The sequence below is a fragment of the Aptenodytes forsteri genome, unplaced genomic scaffold (genome assembly GCF_000699145.1).
Source record: "Aptenodytes forsteri isolate BGI_AS27 unplaced genomic scaffold, ASM69914v1 Scaffold108, whole genome shotgun sequence".
NCBI classification, from domain to species: domain Eukaryota; kingdom Metazoa; phylum Chordata; class Aves; order Sphenisciformes; family Spheniscidae; genus Aptenodytes; species Aptenodytes forsteri.
Genome location: NW_008794448.1, coordinates 5,998,062 through 6,004,836, shown reverse-complemented (window position 1 = coordinate 6,004,836; position 6,775 = coordinate 5,998,062). Strand labels below are relative to the sequence as shown.

The following is a 6,775-nucleotide window of genomic DNA, read 5'->3' as shown; positions in this document are numbered from 1 at the left end:
CCCCTCCGGGTCCCCCCGGCCCGCTCCGCCTCCTCCTCCTCGCCCCCAGCAGGAAGGCTCGGACGACGGCCCAGATTTCCTCTCGGAGGCGGACCGAGGTGTAAGTGCCGCGGGGAGGCGTTAGGGACCCCGGCGCCTGGGGGTTGAGTGGGGGAGGGCGGGGTTGGCCACCTCCCCCGGGGGCCCTCCCGCTGCTGCCTGGCCCGAGCCCGGGGCGTGGGTACCAGGAGGAACGCGGGATGCCGAGGGGCGGCAGGCAGTTGGGGTCCGGAGTGTTAGTCTGCCGGGATCTGCTAACGTGGAAGTAGCATAGCCTCCCTCTGAAATTAGCGTCTATGTGTGTGTCTTTCGCCTTGAATTTTTCATTGTTCTGTCACCCAAGTTTTGGAAGGGCAGTTCTTTCGTGCTTTTGTTGGAGTAACTTGAGAGGGGGTTGTGTACGTTGCTTGAGATCCATATTCTCTCTCTGCGTCCTTCCCTGCTCTGATACGTGCCCCCCATCCCCCGCACACACCCAGGCTGTGCTGTGGTCCTGACCAGGCTGACCAGCCTTGTGGAGAACCTGACCAGGTTCCATCTTTAGTCGTGAGCCAGGGCCTAGGTGAAATAGTCCTGCACTCTCTTCTCTCTTTAGGCCCCAGAGGTTCTCCCATAGATAACAATGGGACGTTTACATTGCAGGCACGCGCGTGCTGCATAATAAACTCTTTATTGAAAAGATGTTCTGTTGTTGGGACAGGATGCCATGATTATGTTTCTTCCCGAGAAAACCTTTTTCTCTGCCCTGCTGTTTCTGGCCTTCGTTTCTCTTCTAACTGCTGCATCCATCTTTCTTTAACTTGCCTGCCTCACTTAAGCAACAAATCAGCTAATCTAGTATAACTTATTCAGACCGATTACCCCTATCTGTCAGTATCTTGAGAAAGACTGACTCTGAGCAAGGTAGGAGAGCAGCTGCTGGGTTGCTTAGGTTGCCTTGGCTATTGCTGGTTATTAAAGTGGCTACATCTAGTATATTACTAAAAATACAAAATCTGAAAAACACTCTGTTGGTATACTGTTTTATCATGCATGCCATACTCAAGTGTGAAAAATAATGTTAAAGCACTAAGCAATTTTTGACTGTATGCATGTGGTAGGAATTCAGTGCATTTTATGTTCCGGTTTATGATCAGAAATTAAAAAAGGAATTCTAGGATTGTATTCGGCCAATTCTGGCCACTGTAGAGCTTTTGCCTTTAACTATACAGCTACTTTAGTAAGAATACTGGATAAAAAAGAGAGAAGGTGGAAATTGTTGTCCTTTGAGTGTCTTCAGAACAAGGACTGAAGAACTTGTTAATTATGGAGTTGTATGTTACATAGGTTGTCCCTGGTATTTATGAACAGACATTGAAGTGCACAGTTAAGTTGTCTTTATCTGAAGGTGCAGGTAGAACACAACAATGCAGATCTGATCCTGTGTGAAACTTGTTTGTTTGGTTGGTTATTAGTTTTCCCTCTAAGGCTACAGGTTCAGAGTTCACAAGGTAATTTGAAAGCCTTAAGAAATCTCTTAGCAGGCTTGTTTGTGCTGTTGGACAACTTACATCATCTCAGTTGGCCAAGTGCAGTCTCTTTTTTTTTTTTTTTTTTCCCCCTCCTCCCTCCCCCATCTTCATCCAGCACTGAGGAATTAAATCCGAACAGTGTCCTTCTCCTTTCTCTAATTTTTTTAGGTTTCTTATTTTCAGTCACTCTGGGTTTTTAATTTTTTTACTGCTGTGTAAATCCTTGGGGTTAAAACACAGGTTGTTATCTGCATGATTTTGGTTGTGATACAGAAAATCTAATCAAAAGCAATACTGGCAGTCTGTTCATGAATGGATTTGCTGCGCTTTAATCTTCAAAACCATTACTTTTTTTTTTCTTAGTAGCAGTAGTAAAAATAAATAGCTTTTCATAAAGTGTTTCTCTGGTTCTGATTTGTCACCTTCCTCTGCGATTAAAAACTGAGTAGGTCAAGCCTTTATTTGAAAGCATGGATGGCAACTTCTGGTTAGAGTAATTGAGCTTTTAGTTTTGAAAATCAGCACTCTTTCCTCTCTAGAATTCAAATATTGCTATGAAAACTGTACTTTTAACTCTTCAGAATCGTGTTGGTCAGCTACAGTTGTGTTAAGTTTAACGTGGGGGTGATGGGATGAAAAGAGGGCTGGAAATTATGCTGATGCCACATGAAACAGTAATTTTCAAACAATTGTGTTATACCATATGGAGCCTTTTCCGGAAAATTGTAAAACAGAGCACTGAGAATCATCTTTGAGGAAGTAGCAGTGGGTGGTCTGTAGAAGGAACTTATTATAAGTGGTCTGCATAAAACGAACTTGAGGGAATTGCTTTTCTAAATCTCACTTAGGAAGATACTGTTGAATTCGCTTGGAGTAACTCAGTTCCTGTTGGGTTTTTTGTGGTCTCTCTAACATAAACAATACATGCTTTGAAAGGTGCTACAGTATTGCTCTACTAGTACTGACTTGTGTATTTTATATCTATTCAAACTTTAGCCGACTTGGCTAATGCTCTTGTCTACTCATTTAGGGGAAATGAGCTATCCCTTAGAACAGGTCTGCTAGAAACTTAATGCTGTGATGACACTTTGTAATCTTTTGTTGTAAAAGTATTGTTTGTTTCCCTTGCTCTGTGTATTTATCTGCCTGTAAAGAACTGGCTGAAGAAAGGGTCCTTTTTCTCTAATGTTTTTGAAAGAGCTTAGAATAAAGAAGTTACTGTTGTTAAAGGATGACATTACCTAAGAATGTAAGGTTTGGTTGTTTCCCTTGTCTCTACCAGCTTCCTTCCATTATAATTTTGAAGTATAATTGATCCTTAAGCAAGAGCTTAGGTTAAATCCTCTCCTTGCATTGTGTTCTCTTTTAGTACTGTAACATTGCTTAGCTCTGGTTTTGGCTTCTGGTGTTTACTAGACCCTTTGAATAAAACAGAGACTTTCTTGGTATAGCATGGGAAACTGTAAAGCAGCTAAGTTAAGTTAGCTTTTGTTTTGCAAGTTGTTCAGCATGGGTGTAGAGCATGTATCTAAGCATAAAGTTATTGTGCTACGTTGTATGTATTAGATTGAGGGGACGGGGGGCAAGATACAAAGGGACTGTATGCAACCTCCTTTTTTTCCAGAATTTAAGGTACTTACATTTCGGTTTTCATCCAGATCAGGTTTTGTAGCATTTTATTTTTTCATTTTCTGCTCCCTTCCTGACTAGAAAAGCATCCATTGGTGGTGGTTTTCTTTTGGAAGTAGTGATGAAGAGATTGCTGCAGTTTGTTCTGCGATGATGTTGTTTGTGAATTTAATTCCCAGTAATACAACGTGAACCATTGTGTCACATGAATACATTTAAAGTCCTTCAACTTTCTGATTGTCTGTGACACCTTTCATAAATGCTTCATTACCATTGCAGATGAAAATATTCCCTGTTGGCAGTCAGGCTACACGGCATAATTTAACATATGATTAAACTCTTCAGAACTGTTACAAAGTTAACCCAGTATAAATCAAACAAATAGTCCTTTACAGTTGTATGTCATGAATGAAGTTGTCATCTTTAGATAGTTCTTAATTTTCTCAGCACAGGTAAGCATTTTGTTTCTAAAGTTGTGAATAGTGCATATGGCCAGGGTGCACTGCACTAGAGACTCCATGTGCACTAGTGACAAACTTGAACAGCTGTTATACTGAATCTTAGAATTTTGTATTGTACCACTTTTTTTAAAAAGGGAGGAAAAAAGCATTTTAGTAGAAATTTTTGTGACCCGTGAAAGACTATAAAAATACCATTTTGATAATCCAGATTATTTGCTGAGATTACTCTGTTTGTTAATGTATTCTGGTGGACTGGAGAAAAACATACAGTACCCCAGGCAGTGTAACCACTAAAAACTTTTTTACAAGCTGAAAAATGTGGTGTCATGACATAAGGCACACATTGGTATGTCAGATTATATTTTTCTTTCCTAAATTAGATGTTAAGAACATTGGAAACTCAGTAGGAGCTAGGAGATTCTGCCTCTGAGAAGTGATCTGCAATGGATTATTGCATGATAATATGTCTTTGTGTGAAGCAGTGACCCCCTAAACCTTGGGAAAACAAAACAAAAAGTGATGCCTGAATCACATGTGTGAATATGTTACTGTGCAGTGGTTTTAATGATTTCCAACTTTGCTGTAAGGAAAAGCTATTACTATTTGTGTAATAGCTATTGAAGTGTTACATTTTGCTAGTCTAGCAGAATATGCTAGACTGTATGATTTTGGTTTACGTTAATTCTAAGATATATTAGTCTGGTTGCTGCTACATAAGCAGCAGAGTTGCCCGTGCGTTGAGGTTAACAAGAAAACTAGAGTGGGAGCTGACCACTGTGATTTAAGATAAGGATTAAGATAACTGGTGGAAAACAAGATGTGGCAGTTGATGCTTCTCTCCTAGTGCAGTTCTAGTGCCTTGCAGCGTTACCTTCAAAGTCTGCACATGTCTAACCTTTGTACTGTGTGTTGCTGATACTTAAAGCATTTTTGTACTTGAGTACAGACTTCAAAACGCAGTCCTGAAAAATTTTGTGGGAAAAAGTCTATATCTTTGTATGGCAAAGCATTTTTATACTGTAGAATGTGATATTTCTAGAAAAAAAGCAGCATCAAAGAAAACACAGTGTCTCAGTAAAAAGTAAGCCTCATGAGCATGATGTTAAAATACTTTTTGACTATGTGATTGGGGAAGATTTCAGAGTTAGTCTTAGTACTTGTAAAAATATTCTGAATGTCTGTTGATCATGATGATTAAATTGTCATGGGACAAATTGCTCTAGAACAACAAGGGTGCAAGGCTGAGGGGACTTGAATTTCCAGTTGGGGTCTAGATGACCAAGTACTGTTGAAGCCGTTGGTCCAGTTACTGTCAAACGTTGCGGTGCTCAGATAATCTTCCAATTTTTCTATATTTGATCATTGTCTCATTTTCTTTTCAATGTGACTTTGGAATTATTTTGGGAGAGAGTTCAGGTTTCATGTCTTTTGGAAAAAAAATGCGTATTCCTTGCATTTTTGCCATTTCTCATGCTGATTTGGAAGAGATTGAAATTTTGGGTTTGGTGGGGTTCTCCCCCCAAAAAAAACCTACTTCCAAGGAGACTTAGCTCTGTGAAGTTCAGGATTTTTTTTTTAAGCTTTTTCAGTATATCATGGGAAATGTTAAACAAAAGAATAGCGTAAGACAATGTGAGTAAACCAGGTCTTTAATAGCTCTTGCTTCTTTGAAATATAGGACCACTTTTCTCCTTAAAAGTACCTTTCCAACTGTTAGTACCTTTATAATTACCTTTACAAGTACATTTACTTACAGCAGGTTGTCGATTCAGGGGAGTGGGGGGAATGAAGAGAAAAATGAAAAGAAAAACCTACAGAACTTGCTGCTGTCTGTAAATATACTTTGTCTTGACGATCTCAATTACTAGCAAGTTAACAATACACAGAAATGACAATAGTGCACTAACAAGGAGTACAGTAAAAGAAATTATTTGTGTGGTCATCTGCGCCATAAGGAGTACTACTGGAATTTCTTTTTCCGCTGGAAATAATCTTTTAATGTTGGGTTTTTTTGTAATCTATCTTCAGTCTTTTAAGGATGTTCATCATTGCAGGATCAGGGTTCTTCTCAAGGGAAGAATAAGGGAAATATAACTAAGTTTTTGTTTGTTTGTTTGTTTTAAATTTAAGCTAAATAGATTTTTCTTTGTTTAGCTTAGAGCAATAAATGTAGATCTCCAGACTGATGCTGCTCTGCAAGTGGATATCTCAGATGCACTCAGTGAGAGGGACAAAGTGAAATTCACTGTCCATACAAAGGTAAAAACCTGGGTTTGTACACTGAACACTTTCTTAATTATATAGAAAAGAAAGTTTGCTTAAACTGTTCATTGAAACAAGTGTAACACAATCCAAAGGAAATGAGAAATAGCATTATCTCATGTTTAAGAGACTGTGTAGCTGCAGTGCTTAAGAAAAAGATGGCTAAAAAGTTAAGAAGTTTAAAAACTGTTTAGAAAAAAGTTGACGTTCAGTTTTTTGTACTGATGTGTTGCATTCCATTCCCATGCTTATTAATTGGCCTATTTGCAGGTAGAATCTTTAATATACCTCAATATTCTTCAGTATAGTTTTTTATTAGATTAGCCATGGTTTCAGATTCTAAACATATGTTTCGTAATGGAATTACATTGAAGATCATTTTTAGTTACTGTTTGTTTATGGCTTTTCTTCTTTTTTTTAGATTTGAATGTTTATTGATCGCAGAATCACAGAATAGTTGAGGTTGAATAAAATTTCTGGAGATTGTTTAGTCCCATCTCCTCCCTCACTCCCACCATTAAATCAGGGTGAACCAGAGCACATTGCTCAGGACTTGTCCATTTGGGTTTTGAATATCTCCAAGTGCGGAGATTCCACAACCTCTTTGGGCAATCCATTCCAATTGATTGTTGCACTAATTAAGATGGGGGTAATTATTGCTGTATGAACTTTTTTTGGTTAAATCCTTACGAGGATTATTGGATTATTTTTACAGGGATGTTTTTGTTGTTCCTTCAAGGTGTTTTTCATATAATAATGAAAAACATTGGTTTTTTGTGGTGTGCGTGGGTTTTGGGGTTTTTTGTTGGGTTTGTTTTTTTTTTTTTTTAATTAATGTAGGGAGAATCCCAGGCAGTGTTGCATATGCTTTTG

The 6,775-nt window shown here is 38.7% G+C and overlaps 1 protein-coding gene across 1 annotated transcript in view; it reads left to right on the top strand.

Moving 5' to 3' along the window:
• Positions 1–32: 32 nt before the first annotated feature.
• The window catches only part of SNX6 (sorting nexin 6), a 30,005-nt gene continuing 23,262 nt past the window's right edge, over positions 33–6,775 (top strand). Inside the window, exons 1-2 of the mRNA XM_009290400.2 lie at positions 33–100; positions 5,795–5,899. The gene's annotated coding sequence lies outside the window, so the exon portion shown is untranslated. The remainder of the gene's footprint in view (positions 101–5,794; positions 5,900–6,775) is intronic.